This window comes from Saccopteryx bilineata, chromosome 3 (assembly GCF_036850765.1).
Source record: "Saccopteryx bilineata isolate mSacBil1 chromosome 3, mSacBil1_pri_phased_curated, whole genome shotgun sequence".
Lineage (NCBI taxonomy): Eukaryota > Metazoa > Chordata > Mammalia > Chiroptera > Emballonuridae > Saccopteryx > Saccopteryx bilineata.
The window spans coordinates 75,102,995-75,126,171 of NC_089492.1; the positions used below are offsets into that span (position 1 = coordinate 75,102,995).

General features: G+C 39.3%; 1 protein-coding gene across 3 annotated transcripts in view; it reads left to right on the plus strand.

Annotated features, from left to right (window-relative positions):
* PKIA (cAMP-dependent protein kinase inhibitor alpha) overlaps window positions 1–23,177 on the plus strand; it is a 75,733-nt gene that overhangs the window by 15,180 nt on the left and 37,376 nt on the right. The window contains exon 1 of one of the 3 annotated variants that reach the window (XM_066266358.1): window positions 11,723–11,740. The exons of the other annotated variants lie outside the window; for them this stretch is intronic. The gene's annotated coding sequence lies outside the window, so the exon portion shown is untranslated. Of the gene's footprint in view, window positions 1–11,722; window positions 11,741–23,177 lie in introns of those variants that run through there. 3 annotated transcript variants of the gene reach the window in all.

Consider the following 23,177-nt stretch of genomic DNA (forward strand, 5'->3'; position numbering starts at 1 on the left):
TCCCAATATTCAATAAATTTGCTTTCTTGCCAAAATAGTAGTATGGGTTTGGGCTCTTTGATAAGAGATAATACCAGGAAATGGTGATTCTGTTTTTCAGTTTAAAAGAAAAAAGAAATAAAATGAGAAACCAATGGAATAATTACTACAGCAATTTTTTTCTCCATTTAGCCAATCAGCTGTTCACATCAGTGAATGTTAGATTTTGAGACTATGTATCCAAATACTAAAAACATTTTGCATATTTAGAGAAGTGAAAAATAATATGAACTGTATAATACGAACTGTACATATTCTGCGCTAAGTGCTGTTCTAAACTAAATGCATCTTCCCACAACAATCCTAAGAGGCAGGCAGTACTGTCTCCTACTTTACAGATGGGCAAACTGAGACACAGAATGACAAGTAAATTTCCTGTGGTCACACACAGCTAGCGAGGCACAGGTCTCATATTTAAAACCAGGTCATTTATTATTGTGAGTCGACATTAGCCGCCCCCACAATGAAAAGATGGGTCTGGATCCATACTGTTTGTTATGTGTACATTTACTTGATTTGTGGAAAGAAAGGGAGGAAAAAGGAGGGAGGGTGGAGAGAAGGGGAGGGAGGGAGGAAAAACAGGAAGAGAGGGCCACAGGAGAGATGTCAGAACTTTGCTGGCTTGTTGACACCACTGTGCACTGTAACTGACAATGGAGTTCAATTTAAGGGATTCTAGAGATTTCAGTAGAATAAATAATTTTAAATTCCCCCAGGTAAAGTCTCTGGAAATATTATCGCATGGAGACAGCAAGTGAATCTCTATTGAAGTATACTCGTAATTGAAATGCTATCACAGTCTCATATTTGGAACAAAAAGAATTCAGGTCATTTTCACAGCAGTAATTCTACCTTTTTAAAAAATTATTATCACATGTTTTTCGTCCTCAACACTCTCCACTTATTTAATTCTTTAAAAAAAAGTTAAGATTTAAACCACTGGAAAATTGGAAGAAAATGTAGTCTGTAGCAGAAGGGAAGTACCCCGTCCCACCCCACATGCACTTCTGTTCATTTCCCTCAGAGCTACTCCAACAAGAACGGAGGAACCATTCTGCTTGGTTAGGTTTAACTGAACATTTACTGAGCCATGTGTTACTGTTACCCAGGATTACTGTATTTAAAGGTATGTAGCAGTGGTGGCCGCATTCTTTCTTGCCCATTGTCTGCTCCTAGTTGCGCAGATAAAAGGAATAAAGACCCTGAGGACCTAGACTCAGCCGCCCCTCTCTTCCAACTGCAGCCACCAGGATGGGCTGTAATCCATCTGAACAAGGGTCGTTCCAGTGTTCCCTGCTTCCATGCACAACCTCAGACTCCATTTGGAGCCTGAAAATCTTTTGTGCTCCCTCACCAAATTCTTTCTTTAGTATACTCTCAGAAAATGGTAACATGCCCCAAATGAGCCTTTACCCCAGCTCTGAACTCAGGGTTATCAATCAGGAGGTAATTCCAAATCTCAGATGTGTTCTGTATCTTAACAGGACATCTGTACTTTACAGGTAACTTTCACTCTGGATTATTCACACATTCTTATGCAATTAGAACCTTCTTTCTGGCTTCAAGTGTTTAAATCCCATCATTACATGTTCATTGGCCCAGATGACTTTTCAGAAATCAAGTTTTATCACAGAAAGTGCAAGAATGTTCTTTGGGATTCTGGATGGGCATCATTACCTGTCCTTGAGATGGAATCAAAGAAGTCAGTGAGTAATTAATCAACTACAATCCTATGGAAACCAAAATGAAAGATATTTTTTTCCTTTAGCCATTGACCCTCAACAAACAGAGCCAAGGCAGTCCCACTTTCCCTGCCAGGATTCACCAGGAGACAGCAGAGATGGTAGATGTGGGCTGTTTACTGCCACGGGGTTGAAAAGAAATTAGTGACTACTACTTGTTAAGTATTTTGATATCTTGGAACAGAAAGTGTTGTTGAAATATAAAGAGCATCTTCTGTTGGTTTGCTGTCATTCATCCCGATGAGGAAATGACCTATCAAGCCATAGAACAGAGTATGGGACAACTGCCACGGCGTAAGATTGCTTTCTGCTAAAGAGACCTTACAGTAGTTACGTGTTTCAGTCTGTGGTTGTTTCCAATCATGTAAAACAGCCCATTGAAAACCTAATATAAAAAGCTATGTGGATTCACTTTCCAGCATCACTTCCTGGTCATTCTGTCTCATTCATATTCTCTCTCTTTCACACACACACACACACACACACACACACACACATATCAGAAGAGCAGCGGATCTCAAGCTTTAGTGGGAATCAGAAAGCTTGGCAAAACAATAATTGGGAGGAACCTAGCTATCTGCATTTTCAACAAGCTCCTAGGAAATATTGTTGCTGTTGGTCTACAGTTGATGAACCACTGCTCAAGTGAAAGGACTTGGGGATGTGGAAAATGGAGGGAGAGCAATGGAGAGCTGAAGCCTGCCCCTCTGACTTGCTCGCAGAGCTGCCTAAGCTGCTGGAAACATGCTTACTGCTGCCCCAGAGAGCCTACTGAAAGTGAAGGGTCCTCCGAGAGAGAGACTGGCCTGGGGTAGTGGGCAGACACGGCTTTTCCCACTTTTAATCCCCCCCTACAGTTAATGAACATTTAACTTCTCTGTCTCGGTCTTTCTCAGACTCAAAATAGTAATGATAATTGCTTTTCTCTGTTAAAAAAAACCCACATAAATCTTAATGGTGCTTCCCTTACATAAAAAATTATTTGTATTTATCTGTTATGCTGCTCTAGTAAAGAAGAGCTATAAAAACTCAGCAAAATCTCTCTCTCCATGAATGGTAAGCTTAACTATGTAGCTAAAAACACCAAGGAACTGTCCTTTACCACCTCAGGCTACCCATTTTTCTGGCTCTTAGAGGTGGGAGCCACGTCGGAACAAGTATGTAGAGTCTCTCCAAAAAGCACTATCTGCACCCCCTCCACCACCACCAGCTCCACTTAACCAACATCCTTCTCACTCCTTCCACAACCAACAACAGCGCCTCCTGGCTGTGCTTTCAACACACAGCACTGTCCAGTCCCAAGACTCTTGCGTTTACAATTTATCTGCCAGAAATGTTCTAGAAAAGTAATCCATATTAATACCAACAGAATATTATAATAGAGGGTATGATAATTGACAGGATTAGAGTCCCCTCAAGCCTGTGGTCAAATGTCAACTCATTGGTGAGGCAGTGGTCATCCTATGAGCAAGAACTGTTGCACAAGCAGGTGCACAATTTTCCCTTGTACACATTCACACTCACATGCCCTAATATACTGTTCTCCATTTCTCTCCGTCCGACACACATTCAATTTTTTTTTTTCTTTTTCTGAAGTTGGAGACGGGGAGGCAGTCAGACAGACTCCCACATGCACCCAACCGGGATCCACCTGGCATGCCCACCAGGGGGCGATGCTCTGCCACAATCAGAGCCATTCTAGTGCCTGAGGCAGAGGCCACAGAGCCATCCTGAGCGCCCGGGCCATCTTTGCTCCAATGGAGCCTTGGCTGTGGGAGGGGAAGGGAGAGACAGAGAGGAAGGAGAGGGGGAGGGGTGGAGAAGCAGATGGACACTTCTCCTGTGTGCCCTGGCTGGGAATCGAACCTGGGACTCCCGCACGCCAGGCTGATGCTCTACCTGGCGTGTGGGAGCTCTACTGAGCCAACTGGCCGGGGCCACATTCAATCTTGTATTGGTTGATTTTCTGTCTCTTCCCCAGGTAGAATGCAAATGCCATGTCAGTAGGTTCTCGTTTTTTCATTGCATGAGCCTGCAACAATCATTAGCACATATGTGTCACTCAGTAAATATTTCTAGAACAAAAGATAATACAGTGTGTCCATAAAGTCATGGTGCACTTTTGACTGGTCACAGAAAAGCAACAAAAGACAATAGAAATGTGAAATCTATACCAAATAAAAGAAAAACCCTCCCAGTTTCTGTAGGATGATGTGGCAGCATGTGCAGATGATGATGTAACACCGTGTATACAGCAGAGCAGCCCACGGCCATGCCAGTCGAGATGTGGATGATAGAGAGGAAAGTTCAGTGTGTTCTGTGGCTCACTAAATTCAAATTCGTGACCAAAGTGCAACATGAATATCGGCGCGTTTATAATGAAGCACCACCACATAGGAATAACATTACTCGGTGAGATAAGCAGTTGAAGGAAACTGGCAGTTTGGTGGAGAAACCCCGTTCTGGTAGGCCATCAGTCAGTGACGAGTCTGTAGAGGCTATACGGGATAGCTACCTAAGGAGCCCTAAAAAATCTGTGCGTGAGCCCACATCGAACTGCACTGAATAGGTATGAAACTGGGAGAGTTTTCCTTTTATTTGGTGCAGATTTCACATTTCTGTTGTCTTTTGTTGCTTTCCTGTGACTGGTCAAAAGTGCACCATGACTTTACAGACACACTGTATATTCTTGCAGTTGGTTATCCATGGCAAACTTTGGCATTTTATATGCTAGACATTCTAAACTATCAGCAGTGCTTAAGAACCACCACTGCTCGTGATGCCTCTGCCTAGAATGTTCTTTTCTAAAAATGTTTTGTTGTCTTTCACACGCCTATGTTTTCATCAAAACACAAGTCAGGCATCCTGTTCTCCAAAGCATTTCATGATAGATTTCACTTAACCCACTCTTTATGCTGTTCTGTCTTCTGTTCACTATTTCTGGCATCAAAGGCACAACACCGTAGTGCCTGGCACATGACAACTACTCATAAATGTTGAATAAGTGAACAGCAACCCTCTTCATTCTTTTTCTCCTCATGATAAGCTCCTCTTCATTGCTCTACACTTCTAAAATTGCCCTGGGGAATATCAGAGTAATAGGAATATTCCTAAAAGTCAAGAGCATAGACACTTATGACAATAACCACTTTGAAGATCATGCAAATTAAAGTCTCAAAACTACCCAGAATACTTCTCAAGGAAAGGGGTGAGGCATCAAGTTCATTAATGGTAGTAAGTAACAGAGATGTTGTCCCATGCTGCCATGAAGAAAACTGCTGCCACAGGAAGCTCCTTGTACTGCTGACAGTGGATAGCATCTCTCAAAGACATGGTAGTACATCAGGATAAAATTCTTTGGAAACCCTGTTTCTTGACTTTTGTCTTATCTAGCAACACTTCATGTGTGCTGAGATCATATATATATTAATTTTACTGGGTAATTTAATTAGTCTAGAAACTATTCCCCACAGGGAGAAAGATGCTTAATCCAATTTTGTTGGCACAACAAAATACCATCAACTGGGTAGCTCACAGTTCTGGAGCCTAGGAAGTCAAGATCAAGGTGCCAGCATGGTTGCCTTCTATTGAGGTCCCGCTTTGGGGTTCAGAAGCCAGTCCCTCTCCCTTTGTTCTCACATGGTAGAAGGTTGAGGAACCTCTCTGGAGCCTCTAAGGCCCTGATTCCATTTATGAGGGTTCTACCTCTATGGGTTAAGTATCTCTCAAAGGTTTCATCTACTAATACCATCATATTGGACATTAGGATTTCAACATAAGAATTGGGGTGGAGGGTACAAACATTCAGACCAAAGCAGATGCTTAAGAGTCAAAGCTTGTTCTAAAGTTTATAGCCTGAAAAACAGGGAAAATTTGGAGATGTGATGGTAGTATGTGTGGCTTAGTCTAGCTTTTTTTTTTTTTTTTTTTTTTTTTACAGAGACAGAGATTGAGTCAGAGAGAGGGATAGACAGGCAGGAACGGAGAGAGATGAGAAGCATCAATCAGTTTTTCATTGCGCGTTGCAACACCTTAGTTGTTCATTGATTGCTTTCTCATATGTGCCTTGACCGCAGGCCTTCAGCAGACCAAGTAGCCCCTTGTTGGAGCCAGCGACCTTGGGTTCAAGCTGATGGGCTTTTGCTCAAACCAGCTGAGCCCATGCTCAAGCTGGCGACCTCGGAGTCTCGAACCTGGGTCCTCTGCATCCCAGTCCGACGCTCTATCCACTGCGCCACCACTTGGTCAGGCTAGTCTAGCATATTTTAAGATGGTAATGACCCATCCCAGCAGAGACACCCATCACCCAACCGAGAAACAAAGGACTTGGCATTATCAATAAAAGGGTCTGTCTTCGCAATAAGGTGTTAGGTCTGTTTCTTCTATATCTGTGAGTGAATTATGCCTGATATTACAATAGAACTTTTAAATAGGATAAATCTAATTTTTTTTTTAAATTCAGCATTAAATAATGCTATTTTTTTCTAATCCCAATCTCTGGAGAAAACCTCAGGAATATCTTTTGTAATTTTAGAAGATGAAACCTAGCAAGCAGACCCAGGTTACTCTGGGTAAGAGCTAAAGAACATGAATTGTGGGTTGAGCTAGAAATACCATTGTCATAGCAACCTCCAAAGATTTCATATAAGAGGCATGGCTTGGACTTTTTAAATGGAGATGACTAACAAGATCCCTTTCCAAATAGGTCTCAGATAGTTATGGATAAGATACAGTACGTTTGATAAACTGTTTTGCTAAAAAAAAAAGAGGAAACAAAACTGGAATAAAGTAACATAACCTTGGTCCTGGCCGGTTGGCTCAGCGGTAGAGCATCGGCCTGGCGTGCAGGGGACCCGGGTTCGATTCCCGGCCAGGGCACATAGGAGAAGCGCCCATTTGCTTCTCCACCTCCCCCTCCTTCCTCTCTGTCTCTCTCTTCCCCTCCCACAGCCAAGGCTCCATTGGAGCAAAGATGGCCCAGGCGCTGGGGATGGCTCCTTGGCCTCTGCCCCAGGCGCTAGAGTGGCTCTGGATGTGGCAGAGCGACGCCCCCTGGTGGGCAGAGCCTCGCCCCTGGTGGGCGTGCCAGGTGGATCCCGGCCGGGCGCATGCGGGAGTCTGTCTGACTGTCTCTCCCCGTTTCCAGCTTCAGAAAAATATACTAAATAAATAAATAAAGTAACATAACCTTACAACCAGAATTGAGAATTCCTAGTCTGGGTTCACCACATTCTGCATATGGATTACCTTTTAGTGGCATAACCCTGATGTGATGCCAATCTTTCTTCACTGTGTATAAAATTATTTAATAATAACATATTAATAGTAATAAAATGAATTCTATAATGATAAGAATGGTTATTAATTAAAACAGCTCAGTTCTCCTTGTCAAGAGAGATTTAATACATTTTCTGGTTCTTTATAAGGACACAATTATGTGTTTGCAGTGTTCCTTTGTGATACTATATATAGCCTTCTGAAAATACAGGCCTGTGGAAATACCGATAGTGTCAATAGAAATCATTGTGACTTCTTCCTTGGAAAGAGCACGTTCCAACAGTCTTGTTGCTTCATTTGTTAAGCTGAATTTCCTTCCTATGTGATAAATCAGGTAAGTGTCCAAACTTACTGCAAGCATTTCTATATTTCATACCATTCTATTTTACTTTAAATCAAGATTGCCTCTAGTGTTATTTTATGAACCCAGGCTTGATGTAGTTTTGTAAAAGTTGGACTGGCCCACTGGACATGTTGTGGTTCTGTTTATATGATGATGTTTTTATGAATAGTGAATAAAATCTGTGGCTCTGTCTCATTAGTAACTAATGTACCAAAACTGTTAATTTTTTAATTATGCTAAAATTAGGTTTTCATGACTTCACTTGCAAAATCTGCCACTTTGAAGTCATATGCTGGTGGTCATAACTTTGTTATCTTGCAAAAATAAGCACCTTAGACAAAGAACCATATGGAAGGAGGAAGAGATAGTAATTTCAATTTAGGAGAAAATTCTGATTAGTGTATATATTTTTTTAGTTTGATGTTAATTTATATATCTCAGTTTGAGCAATATACTCATACTATACACTAACTTTTAACTCTAGTTTCCTATGTAATATTAACACACACACACACACACACATAAGCAAATCAGCTATTACCTCAAAATTAGGACTTGGATAGCAGCATTGAGAAGCATTATAAAATAAGCCAAAATTAACAAAGTGTGGACCACGTTTGAAACCCATGCAGTTCAGACCATATTATTGGGGCTGGAATCGGATTGTCCTTACAAATAATACCTGTCCACTCAGTTCTCAAACCAATTAAATATATATACCTTAAATATCTTGGTTCTTTTTTAAAAAAGATTTTATTTACTGATTTTAGAAAGGAGGGAGAGAGAGAAGGAGTGAGATCATAGTTGCTTCACTTTAGTTGTTCATTGATTGGTTCTCATATGTGCCTTGACCGGGCAAGCCTAGGATTTCAAACTGGCAATCTCAGCATTCCAGGTTGATGTTCTATCCACTGCACCGCCACAGGTCAGCCTATCTTAGTTCTAACCTGTTTAATATACATTTTCTGAAGCCACATGGGAAACTAATCTTTTTAACTGTCTTCCAGGGACAGTGGTCATGTTAGACATCAAATGGAAGTATTGAATTCTATTTCTATTTTTAAGCATTTGACCATAAAATTCACCCATAAATTCTTAAGGAGGAATCCAGTCATGGTAGTGTGGGACTGGGATATGTCCACTCATTCATTCAATACTTACTGAGCTGGTGCTTCATTTAAGAGACTGTACTCATGGGTTACAAACTCTTTGAGCAGCTGTCTACTTAGTCATACATCTAATCATCACTCCTACCAAAGTTTTGCATCAGAAAAAAAAATAGTTGAACCAATATTTGTTAAATTTTTCACACAATAGCCATAGGTAGCACAGGAGGGAAGACTTTCCCACTGAAATCTACAGGGTGGGCAAATGTAGGTTTACAGTTTGTATAGGAGATAATGCAATAATTAATAAATAATAATACAAGAACAAACTGTCTCACATACTCACAACTGTGAACTGACTTTTGCCCCATCCAGTATATGACTTCTCTATGATCAATTAATATACTATATCTGTACGGCCAGTAGTTGCAGCCATCATCACAGCCGCCTGGCCCGTGCAGGTTCCCTTTTAATTTGGACACATGGTAATGAATCAATGGAACCAAGAACTGGTGAGCCATCCTTTATTCCTGCTCGCGACCAGCAGGCGAGAAAATACACACTGTGGGAAAACACTTCCTTTTCCATTCAGGGCTCCCAAAGCCATTGACTTTCTCTGTTTTTTTTCCCTAGAATCAAAGGCCTCACCAGCCTCAGTCCCCTCTGCATGCCTCCATTTTGGCTGCTTCCTTCCCTCCAACCACGTGTCCTCTCTCTCCTGAAACAACATGGTCTCCTCTCTCACAAGTTGCTCTTCTCTTAAAAAAAAAAACGGCTTCCTAGCTCCTCCTTTTAAAACTTTTTGTTCGGACAACCCCCTCCTCCAGCACACATTAGCATAACCAAGCCCCTTTCCAAGCATGAAGGCAATCAGCCGCCCCCACATGGGCAGCACCATCTTTAACAATAAATGTGAGCAAAACCAGAAAGTACAGATCACAAACTTATTCGCCCAACAAAATCCTAACCATTTATGTTTCAATTGAGGAAAAAAAAATCAATCTAAGAAAATCATTCTGTAAAACGCCCACTGCTTTGAAAACTTGTTAATTTGAGGCTTTCTAAATTGAAGGACATACAATAAGGTGAGTAATTAGTAACCTTGAAATTTAGGAGAGGGACTAACTAAGGTGCACTAGCCAGGATGCTGTTTGCATTAACTTGGTTTATATATCCTGCTGAGTCACTGTTTTAAAAATCAGCCTAACAGTAAAAAAATTCTTCACCTTTAAATATTAGTAAGACTCCTGATGAAATAGTTCATATTAATCTGATTAGACTTAAGATGTGAAGAAAGAATGTCAGTCATCTAAAGTTAGTTTCTTTAACTTACTAAACAGCAACATATTTTGTGCAATTTACTTCAGAATTTTCATTTGTACACTGCTCATAAAAATTAGGGGATACTTCAAAATGAATATGAAGCATTGAAATATCCCCTACTCTTTGTGAGCAGTATATAATTTGAACCAGAAGAGCTATCTTAATTGGTCTATTCCTTTCTAAAATTCTAAGAATAAACTGTTATTAAAATGTCTTCATAAAATTATTAATAAATTCCTTCATAATTATCTCACATGAATACTGAGATACACAGCTATGATAAAAGCTAAAATTTCTCACTTATAGTAAAAAAGGATTATTTCTAAAGGTTTATCTCAAGTTAGAATGGATTATACAGCACAGATATAATGTTTAATGCTTTCTCTGTGTCCAAAGATAAGAATTTACTGTCAGCAACATGTCACATATTAATAACCTCATTATGGAGCTGCAACACTGTCTTCATCAGAAAACAATCAGGACATGTGACTAATTTTCCTTTCATTGCTGATATTTCTGTTTCATTTCCCATCATAGTTTCATAATGTTAGCTGCAAGTAAAGGATGCTCCTTAAACATTTGTCAATGAAAGAAACTCAACACAGAGACCCCCGTCTGAGCTGGCTAAGTGATATAAAATTAATAGAAACTGCAGCACATGGTAATCTTGTGTGTTTTAAGGAGTTTTGTACATTTAGCTACCCAATTGATTTGTTTGGATCTGGACAAATTACTCAGTATTTTGGTTGAGTGGGCTTGTGAAGAAATTCTGATACATACAACCAGCTCATATGGAGCTAATAGCTATGAGTTTGCCAAGTATTTTGTGGGAAGGAACAGTAAGAGCAAAGAAAGTTGGATTTCCTTAAGGATTACTGAGATATAATGTGCATGTAAAGACAGTAATTACCAAGGAGAAATAGGCCTGCCAGCAAAAGCCAAATACATACAGTTATCTTCTTTCAATAAAAATCTGTCCTCATTTCAGGTTAAATTATATGTTAAAAGAATATTGCATATTCCAATAATGATACTATTATAATGCAGGGGACATGTTTCTGATCAAAGACTCTGCATCCATAACAGAGAATAAAAGCAATAATTATGAAATATCATACTCAACTCACTGAGTTAGTAAAGTATATTCCGAACCTCATAAAGTGTGCAAATATATGCACTGTGAAGTGGTTGTGAGTCGCCAGTATATCGGAAAAGGTACATATTTTTATATTAAAACCACATTTCTACTATATCTTAAATTATAACTACACAAAATTAAGACACTAACTTTATTTACCACTTATATTCACCAATATATGTCTGCTCTCCAAGAAGAAAGATATCTGTACATGGATGTCATTGTGAGTTAGATGACTCACATCCTTTTAAAAACCGTCCAGGAAAGCTTGAAGTAATGAATTTCCATGTTGCATGAGGAGTTAATCAAAATCACTCTTTCATATTTCTTTAAAATAAGGAGCCATATGTTGTATAATATGTCCTTACGTTAGTACAACTTTTTTTTTTGAAAAGAAAAAAAAAAGCCAGTATAGCAGATGTGCACATTAGAAGAAAAACTCTGGTTTTATAAATTTAATAATGAAAAAAAAAAAGCCATCAAAATGAAGTAAACATTATTTTTTTACCTTAGACATTAAATTTGAATTTAAGCTTAAATTCTACAGCAATCTTTAGAAAGTTTTATTTTGCAATCTTTCTTGGAGGTAATTTATAACTTATTTTCTTATTTTAGAAATTTTCATCCACTTTCAGGATTCAGAACTTTGGCTAACACCATCAGTTAGCTGAAGTCTTCTCTTTAGACCACCTCTGAGGTGGGTGCCTGAGTCCACTGGAGTGAGCTTCATGGACTACAGCAGGGAGCACACTGCTGGAGTCATCTATAGATGGTGGGTATAATAAACGGCTCCCAAGTTCACTCATGATTTTGAACACCTGAGTCACTGAGTTACCAAAAGAACGAGTTTACAGTTACTACGAAGAGTGAACACTTGAGCTTACAGTCTCTTTGAGGGAAAGGCACATTTAGTGCATAAGTGTAAAGAAATATTTTTTGAAAACATAATTCAAGTTGCAATTACAAGACACCAGATGACCACTGATGTTTCATTTATTGCTGGTGAAAGCTTAGAGCCATTGAAAACATTTCCCTCTAGGCATGGACATAATGGGCCTATTTTAACCAGCAATTACAAAGATTGGCCAAGTGCTAAGCCTCAATGAGTAAAATATTGGGCAAAATCAGCCCCCACAGTAGGAAACCTGGAGGCATCTTGTCAAAGAGGAGACACAAGCAGGCAAGATACAGCTTATTCAAGACTATTACAACAGGAGAGAGAGCCTAGGCTCTATTCTGCTGGAACAAAAGTCGGAGGAGTATTTCAGCACAGAGTGAGCTAGTGGAATCGTCCTGGAGTGGGGACTGGTCAGTGTGATCAGGGTCTCTGGCACTTAATGTTGGGCTCTCACCCCCCCACAGATAATGGGGGTCCTATCTTTCCTGATGATTGCATTGCAAAAAGATGGCTCCCTGGTCCTTAAGAAAGACATTCTTTGGTTGTAAAACTGGCAAGAGGCAGAAAGAAGATTTACATGTCAAAGGAGCAGAGAAAGAATTTACATTTGCAAGTTTCTCTAAAGCAAATGTTTTAAGTAAGGGGAGGTCTAGGACTTAGAGTCAGGAAGAAACTTGTCTGAAGTTTAAGGCCATCTTGGTCAACCCAAACCTAGAATACAGATACAGATGTTTGACAACTCTAGAGAGAAGCCTACGAGAACATGAAGTGTCCCCCCAATCTCCCAGCCTCCCAAATCTGATTTAGATATTTCATTTGCATATTTTCACAGTGGCACAGGCTTGCCGATATTACAGAACTTATCAGGTCAAATTGCAATTTTTTGACTCTAGACTGTAAGTAAGCTTTATGAGGACAGCCATCTTGTTTACATTTTTAACTTCAGGTCCTACTGCAATGCCCCTGACCTCATAGTACCTCAATCAATGCCTGCTAAAATAAACTGAATTCTAAAAAACTCAGAGGAAGGTAGCTGACATGGAAAATAAGAATGTGGGAATTATAAAAGGATTAAGAGCCTTTAATTTGGTAAAGTGAAGGTTGTAAGGGAATATGATGTGAGGCCAAGTATTCCTAGAAGGTACAAACTTTTCTAGTAAATCCTAGAAAACTAGAAGTAGAGGGGGCACAGCCAATGAAGACAGGGAAGGGGGCTCACATTTAATGTGCACTATGTTGTAGAAACCACATTAGTGTGTCAGATTGAATCCTCTACCTGTGAGGAAGGCATTGTAAGCTCTACTCTGTAAGTAAGAATACTGACACCCCCAGGGGCCACAGGGCTATAAAACAGTGAGCCAGGATTTCAGCCCTCACCTTATGATCCACAGTTATAAAGCCATTAAACTTGGCTGCATTAAACTTAAATTGTCATAGTTTTAGAGGAAGGGGGAAATAATCAAAGCTTTTAACTTCGCATATTAGATGATACCCCTAACAAGGGATCACCTTCAAAACATATATAAATAGCATCGATCCAATATTAGATGTACCTTTCCATGCTAGAAACAAGAAAAGTTACAAAGCAGGCAGGTGAAGTTTGGAGGCACCTTCCCAAACTTTGGGTAGTGGTATCACCACAAAGACACTCTCTCTTGGCAGCACCATGAGTGACGCACTGGGAGGACACTGAGATGACATTAGTGGGGCTCTTGTCCTGAACTAGGACATTTTCTGTGATGCTTAAGTAATGAAATATATTTATTTGATTCCGTTATCACTGGAAAAGTTTTCTTCAAAACCTTTTGTTTTATCAGACACAGTCTGGGAATGCTATTTATTAACTCTACGTGCTAGAGATGTGCTGGTAACCCTCGTTGTCCCTGTAGGCCAGGGCAGGCGATAGGAAGACCACTGGCACCAGCCTCTTCCCATGAAAGCATCTGGTTAAAGAGGAAGGACATTCCTGACCTGGGGAGGGCTGTCTGGAACACCAGCGAGCAGGGTGGAGATAATCAATTTAACAGTTTAGTTTATTGGAAAGCCTGATACAATTCAAATACCCCTGTTAAGCTTATATGAAATTTATTTTTCAAAATAATATGGCCTGACAGTTTTTCTTAAGAATTTGAGGTTAGAATAAAAATATTACCCTGGACAAGAAAAGGAATATCTTTGTAAAGAATGTTCTATACATTTCTATGCAACCCTCTGATGAATTCCTTGACTTGTCATCTGACACACCTTACCCTTTCTCAGAAAAAAAAACATAGTAGGAGGAAGTCAGACGTGTGCTTTCCTAGTGCAGTGCTGCCTTTCTTTCTTTTTTTTTTTTTTTTTGTATTTTTCTGAAGCTGGAAATGGGGAGAGACAGTCAGACAGACTCCCACATGCGCCCGACCGAGATCCACCCGGCACGCCCACCAGGGGCAAACTGCTGCCTTTCTTCCAGCTCTTTCAGAACGTACAGCTCTGCCACTTATTCCTATAGATCTGAAAACTGAAACGAAGAACCGTGTCATACAGTCTCTTAGACAAAAGTACACGGATATTTTTAAAAGGACCACATACAAACAGGCGCATTTAAAATAATCATTAGCTCATCATCATGCTCCAACAAGACTGCAGGGTTGCTTGGCAACAGAATCAGGCACCCTGAGCGTGGACATGCATGGGAACCATGGGGAAATGTGAGCAAACCCTTAAAAAAACAAGTGATCTGAGAGAAATCTTTGTGGAAAGACAATAAATACGTCATGGGAGAGTGAGGTCGTCATCTAAGGATTGTATCTGAAGACGGTGTGCCACTAATTCACTGCTAAACACAAACCACTTTCCATACAATAGTTAGGGGATGGTATTTTTAGCCTTTATGTAATTTAGGGCACTTAAAAAGGATTACTTATTAGGGTTGGCTTGAAAATGCATATTTCTATGCCCACTTATCCTTAAAACCCTAGAGATATATAAAGAAAGATACTTACAAAAATAGGTAAATACTACAAATATATCTGACTGACTACAGGTGTTCTCCATTAATGTCATCATATATAACTAGACAATAAAAGCTCGAAAGTCAAAATTGTATTCTTAATGTTTGAATTTTAAATATATGCATTATCTATCTAACTCCCATTTCAAGGCTTTAAAAAAATCCTTCAAAGCTCAGTCTCTTTGGGAATACTACATCTTTGACTAGCTTGACTGAGTGGACTGATTGTATACTGGTTAAAGCACTAGATTGCTCCTGTGAGTAACAATGGAAACAAGTTCAGTACATGTGGTCTCTCAGTATAATATCTAATCAACAAATTCACTGGACAGGCTCAGGTCCTGGATGGGGAGGTCAAAACCCTGCTCTGATCCTAGGCCTGTTTCTGGCTTTCATAAGTCACTTAACCAGGGCAGATCTCATAGGCCTCCTTTTTCAAAGGAGACTTCCAATTATTCTTTCCACGTCTGATACTCCACGTTCATGTCCATCAACTCTCAGTAGCATTGTTCTTTTTTTCTCATGGAAGAATTGGTTGTTTTGTTGAATTGGTTAGTTGGCCACTATCTTTTATGTGATTATTAGAAGTAGTAGGTCTTTCCACTAACTGTTCAAAGCCTGGCAGAAAAATGTCATTACTGGCTTCTTTTTGGTTTTCTTTGAATCTGATTAGATGCTGCAGAGCTGATTTTTATTTCTGGAAGCTGAAAACATGCAGGTGTAGGTGTCATATGCTGTGGCCCACTCTGTTTTTAAAACAACTATCTTTTTTTCCACCATCTTTAGAAGAGGGTTACATGAGCACATCTGTTTTCCTTTTCTTGAGCAGTTTTTTAGCATCACCAAAAGGTCATCCTTAAACAGACAAGATCAACAACAAAATCTTGGACAGCAGCCAGTCCGCCAACAAAACAAACCCCAATGGACTATTTACAGATGTTAATTTAAATAGGCAGCAGAATTCAAGAGTGAGTTGAGGAGAGGGGAGAAAAATAAATTACAGACATAGCAAAGAAAGAATTTAATGCTTCATAACAGTGAGTTGTTGGGAACCAACAGCAGCACAGACATCTGGCCCTAGGAACGGGTAGAGGGTGCATTTAGAAAGAAGGTGGAGAGGTAGAATCTTGGGCTATGCCCACACAGGGTTCCATATGCCATCTCTAAACAAAGAGAAATGGATGTAAATGTTTCTTAATCATGACAAAGTGAATAGTGGCTTTTCATCCCACTAGTTGACATCAGGCCAGGTTTTTGATTATGCAACTGAGGATGTTGTCCTCAAGTGCTGGCAGCGAAGGAGCAGAGACGATGCTCTTTTCTTCCCATGGAAAAACCACTTCTGCTAGCACTTCTAAAGTAAGAGAAAGTCTTTAACAGAAAACACATGAGAGGAGAATCACAGATATTTAAATCCAGAAACCTAATATTGACGATAGAATTAAGTTGGTTTAGGAAGAGAGCGAGCTACAGAAATCATTGACAAAGCCTTTGCACTCTCAGTTAAAAAAATTTTAAATTATGAATAGAAATGGAGAATTCTCTGAAATCTGTACATTTTATCCATGAATCAAGGAAGTGGCCTACTGGCAGTATGCCAGCATGATGATTAAGCTGGAGAATGTGGATGCCACTAATATGGAAAAAATGATTTAAGGCAGAGACATAGTTTTGTAGCCAAGAATTTCACTGAATTTGTAAGGGAGGATTTTGTGGTTGACACCAGAGTCATATATAAATTTTAGATTATGGAATACATAAATGTTTACTTAGGAGAAACAGTCAGTAAGTTGCATACAGTATACGATAATAGTAAATGTTAGGTTCTTGGCAATGAATAATTTTACAGTCTCATTGTGGTCTTTTCAAAGAGCCTAGTTTTTAAAAAGTTTGTTTCTAATTTGGGAAATGAGTTTTAAAATCAGACAAACCAGGTCTCTCCAGTCCAGTTTCTGATGCTCGGAGTGGGCAGGCTTTGCAGCAGTGCCTAGCTGAAGCGTGGAGGTCTGTGTGCCCTGCACTGTGACTCCTCACACATTCTGTGATTGACAGGAGGCACTAAGCACTCCTAAATTACACTTCTCATGCAAACTTTTACACAGGGATAGCACTCATCTTCAGAACTTTTCTTTCTAACTAGAATAGCCCTTAGGCAAAACTCTGATGTTTGCTTGTTTCTCTGACCTCCACGTTCAGCTTCTTTCCCCTGTGAATCTTATTTAATCCTCTGTCCTGTCTTACCTAAGACCCTCTGCAGAAGCCTCATGCCCCCAAGCACACTTCTGTCCTATACATCATCAAAACTTGCTTTGGGATCATTCAGGCTGAGGAAAAATGACTAAGATCTTAAAGTAGGATGGTATTTGGATTTGAATGGGGAAGGAGGATTTAAGTAAGCCAAAGGGATGAGGTTCAGAGATAAAGGGATTAGAGTTGACTGTCAAACATCAGTGAGTAGGATGGGGAGACATTTTTAGACATCAGAACTGTTCTGTATCTCCAGTCATAACACGAGTCCCGCGAGCCATGTAGTTGGAGAGAAGTCATCATAGGGAAGGCTCAAGACAACAGAAAAAAAGAAATTAAAATAATTTCTTCTTGGTTTCTAAATTGGATATAGGTTTACTAAAGAGGACATGAAAATTGCTCCAGTTTCCTGAACCCAAACCAGCTAGCAAGGAAAAGGAGTTGGAGAAAGTGTACTTGGTGTTGGCGAATGGCATGGAAAATTCAGATGGAAAGTAGATATCGAGAAGATGTGTATGTGTATGTGTGTGTTCGTGAGTGTTTGTATAGCAGCCACTTCTGTCATCTCAAAAACGACATTTAAACCCACCAACGTTATTAATGCACTAAGAAGAAACTATAAACTTCAATGTCATTTTATTGCTACATTGGGTCATATTTAAGGAATGAATCAATTGTAAGACTTCCTTGAAAGGTCTCGTATGGCTACTGATTCCTTGTGTGGCACTGAGAGGCATTTGTTCTGAAAAAGACATAAACAGGAAGTACTGTGTCTGTCAAGAATATGGACAGTAGTAGTTGACTAATTAACTAACATATGACAGAAAGTACCACTTTATTTGTGTCACATGCAAAGTTAAAATGAAAAAGTAAAAAAAAATCTAAATATTATTTTATATTTAGAAGGTATATATTAATTAAGACAAACTGAGCTTACTACTCATTACAGTTATTCAATTACCAAAACTTTTGCTCTGAAATAATTCCTGAATATGAATGCCTAACAAGATTCCATTTCATTTACATGGACTAGTATTTAGTAGTTATTGATCATTTTTCACAGTCAGTCAACAGTTAATTTTCTAACATGCCATAATTTACTATTTTTTTTAACAAAAGTAGGGTTTATTTTTTTCATAGATGTTCTGTTCTTTGCTAAGACATGAAGAAAAAGGCATTAATTCAGAGCAAGTCAGCATCTTGCTTTGCTTGATGATCCTGATTATGAATAGAGGCTTTCTCTGTAGCACAGTAGCTCTTAATCAAAAGAAAGCTGGCTCTAGCATATCCACAGAGGTGTGCCGACATTCAGTTAGCAATCTGCTCTAATTTTTCAGAGTTTAAAACAGTTATTGTACTTTGCATGAATTTTACACTTAACCAAAATCATTTTTACTGTGGAATTTATAACACTATAACACTAAAATTAGGAAGAAAGAGTAGTAGGCTTCATATATCTTACATCAGTGACATTTAAATTCAACCACTAAATTTTTATTATTTCATAAATGAGCAAATTGTTCTGATAACAAGCAGAAGAAGCTGACAGGAACAATAGATTTTCTGCTCTTTGCTTTTTTATTGTGTGTGAGTCTAATTATTCTAAGTTGGACAAGTAATGGCAACACATGACAAAAATTTCCTGGCTACTACTTCATGAGTCCTAATGTCACTAATTTTATTACTGCTAAAGCTTCCATTCATTCTGCCTTACCCTGTCTTCCTCCTTGACCTTCTTCATATTCAGAAAGCCCATTTCTTTAACTTAAGAGTAAATGATACTTGTTCTAATCAGAGATAAAGCAAGGAAGAATGAATGTAATGTCAATTAGTATAACTATGAATTAGAAGTTTTGAGGGTACTAAAACAGAAGAAGGGTAGAAATAATAATAGTTTAGTTTTAGGAAAGTGATAGTATATAAATAGAACCCAAAATGGCACCAGAGATCATTTCCCAGGGATTTAATATATTTGATTCACACCCAATGCATGCCCATGGATAACAAGCAACTTGCAGTTAAGAAGACTCAGCCTGACCAGGCGGTGGCACAGTGGATAGAGCATCGGACTGGGACGCAGAGGACCCATGTTCGAAACCCCGAGATTCCTGGCTTGAGCACAGTCTCATCTGGTTTGAGCAAGGCTCACCAGCTTGAGCCCAAGATTGCTGGCTTTAGCAAGGGGTCACTGGGTCTGCTGTAGCCCCCTGGTCAAGGCAAATATGGGAAAGCAATCAAAGAACAACTAAGGTTCTGCAGCGAAGAATTGATGCTTCTCATCTCTCTCTCTTCCTGCCTGTCTGTCCCTATCTGTCTCTCTCTCTGTCTTTCTCTGTCTTTGTCACAAAAAAATAAATAACTAAGAAGAATCAATAGTGATGTTTCTGGACAAATCAGTTTATTAAAATGAACCAATAATGAACTCAGTCATTTCTTAGCCTTTCCCTGTTGAATGTGTTAGAAGTTATATGAGATTATCTTAGTGAAAGCGTTATGATGACTTCATTGTGGAATGTGGAATGATAAGAAGTCAGGGCAAGGAAGGAAATGAGTCAAGAAAGAAGGGGAAAGAGAAATGAAAGAGCTGAAAGATGAATCATTCGACAATCAGGTGCCAGGAGAGCCTGTCTGTGCTCTTACTCAGTCTTCAGAATGGTCCTGTCACATGGCATTAACATACCCATTTTACAGACAAGCAACTAAGGCTCTTCAACTACAGGCTGCTCTTCCTATCTGCCAGGTTTTCAAGACTGTGATGGGAATAGTTGTATACGGAATTCCGATCCCAGTCAAATCAAGACCTATTGGAGACACCATTACAGAAACACAGCTATGACCCAAATTTTTACCAATGTTGCTTATCCTTCTCTCCAGGATGATAGTCTGTGTTTCAAGAACTATAATTCTTCCTTCTGTAACAACTTTTTAGAGTTGTTTGTGCCAACGAAAGGTTTTGATTGGTTTTTATATTACCAAGGCCTGAAATTACATGCAAAGTGCTGTGAACAATTTTTTGTTTATTTTTAGCTGTCATCAGACCCTCAAATCTCAGTCACATTACCTAACAGTTTACATTAAATGAGGCAATGAATGCCTCTTCCAGATCCAAACACTATTATAATTATTTTTCATCCTTACAACGACCCTGAAATATCTATTATGTCCAATTAACAGTAAGGAAACTGAGGCAAGTCTAAGTGACAGGGATAGAATTCAAATCCAGGTCAGTTTCAGCCTTGAGCCACACTCATTCCAACATGGCACATCCTCTCACTGCTGATAATCAATGCATCATCGTTTTAATTCCTTTACCACAGTTGGGGACAAAGAACAGTGTGTGTGATAGAAATGTAGATTCATAAAGCAATACCTGAACTATTACAGATTAGTTTTAATATAAATGAAAAACTAATAATGCTAGTCGGCAGCTACTGAACATTCATATTGTGCTGGGAGCTGAGTCAGAAGTACTTTACAGGTGTTCGTTCTTTTGCTTCAATCCCACATATATAAAGCTACCCTAGGATATAGATGATTTAAACGTGGAAAGGGATAAATAACATGGACAGGTGCCAGCAATGAAACTGGGTAAGTTTCCTGGACTAATGGTTGACTTCTGACCAGGATACTGAGGAGAGAAGGGACGGGCTCTGCGGGGAGATGGAAAACTATTCGTGGTAGGAGAACACCCTCCCGTAAGCAGGTACTGCTTGGTGAAGAACTCTGCATGGTGATCACCCAAAAATTGAGGTTCTCATGAAAACTGAAGGGAGGTTTCTTCTTGCAGTTTGTGGAAAAAAAAACCCAAAACTGGAATTTATTCACATTATCATATTTGAACATAACTCTTTAGCAGATGTGTGGAAATGATTGATCCAAGTTCTCTTTCAGACCTGGAATAAATGTCTATCACACGACTGAGTCCATGGAGCAGCTGTCCCACATCCATAGATAATGTTCCCCCTTTTCTTGTGTTTTACACTCTGGAAAAACAAACAACAGCAACACCAAAAACTTATTTCCTTTTATCTCTAGTTATTAGTATTATAGTCAAGAAAACCCAACTTGATATATCATAGTTATACCAAAGTATAAGTGAAATCTTAATTCATTTTATTTGTTCTTCCTGTACAATTGCATTCATTCCTACCACAGAATTATCATACGAAGGTCTTTGGTAGGATTCTGGTATCAGAATGATAACCTTGATCACCTATGTTCTCTATTTATTTAAAGAAGTCACACCGGTCTCTCTGCAGGGATATTATAATTCTCCCCCAAAGATCTTCTGCACTTCTGTATGCTCTGCTTGCCTTGCACTTGAGACCATCTTGACCCTCACCACTTGTGCACTGTGTTTGCAAGCCTGTAGTAGAAATGGCTGGGACACAAATCATTTCATGGTCACCACATGTGTAGTGCTGACTCACTTATCAGCCTTTACAGTGAGAGCAGAGTCTGGGGATCCGCAAGCAAAACAGTCCTTCCCTTGGGCACTTTCGGAAGAGGATGTTTGTAAATATGCATTAGTGATTAAAGAAAATGGATTTATATATCTTTCTAAATCGATGTGACACTGCCTTTTAAATTAATCATAAGACATAAATTAGACTGATTATAAGCCGTCTTTTTTTTTCCCACCAGAGCAAATTAAAGTAACATTCTGTACAAAAGCAGAGGTCTTCTTGTTGACATCTGAAGCTATTGCTGTCCTCTTTTCTGAAAGTTAATTCTAACTCATTGAACTCTGATGGAGTAGCAGAACCATCCCTGTCTATGATTGATCTTACATTGAAATATCTTAAACATATGAACAGTAATGGCTTAAATGATAAGTATTATTAATACTGACACTTGATTCATCAAGGACAATATATTGCAAATGCAAATGGACCATGAAAGGACAAGAATAATTTTTAAGTAAATATTGCCTTGATAGGTAGACCATTGCCTAAGAAGTTGTGTGAAGGACAGGAGAACAAGCTTCCTGTCCTCCACAGTATTTGCAGATCACTTAACATTTCCTGGGCATGTTCTTTCTGTGGGAAGGGTATAGCATTTATATGTGTCATTTAATTTAACCCTGTCCTTCTGTATAGTGTTATCCCTATTTGCGCACAGGAAACAGGCTCAAAAAGCTTAAGAATGCTACCTAATTCTGGTAAGTAGCAAAATCTAAACTGATCTAATTCTAGAACGAAGCTCTTTCTGCTGCACTATTAGTCTTTCTGCCTTTGAGAACTGATTAACTCAAAGAGCCTTCTTATAAAACAATGCTTAAAAAAAAAAAAAAAAAACAGTATCATGAGCGGTGATACATAAGCAGAAATCTCACCAAACAATGGTGTGACTGGACTCGCTTCTCCTGGTAAGGTGTTTGTGAAATTGCTTTCCTCTGAGATTGTGTGCTTTAAGTATTTTCTCTGAGGACTTTTTAAAATTATTCAGACCTTAAAACCATTTTTGCTTTAAGTCTAAAAAAAATACGAAAGTTGATTTAAGTACAACTAGATGCCAGAGTTGTCCTGCGTATATTCGACATCTGCCAGGGTTCAAGCTGTGTCCACAAACTGTCCATTATACTATGACTTCATCCTGAGATTGCAAAGTAGACATCATTTAATAAGTATAAAGAAGAAAAGATAATGCTGATCCTGAACATCTTGCTGGTAGCCTATCCCCACTGCCCCAGGCTAATTCTTTCTCAGCACCCAGGGCCAATGTACTCGAATCAATCTAGCCATGGCTGTGGGACGAGAAGAAAGAGAGAGAGAGAGAAAGGAGGGGGAGGAGAGGAGAAGCAGATGGTCGCCTCTTGTGTCTGCCCTGAATGGGAATTGAATCTGGGACTTCCACTCTCCAGGTTGACACTCTACCACTGAACCAATTGGCCAGGGCCATGTTTATCCATATAAAGTGGAATTTATTGCCATTGGTGATTGCCAATGACACTGGCATGTGTGTTATATTTGCAAGATTTTCCATGGCAAAATCTGATCTTCACAGGGGAAATCTACGACAGGAGGGGCCTGAATGCCACATGACACAGAGCATTGTAGCTGGATCACCAAG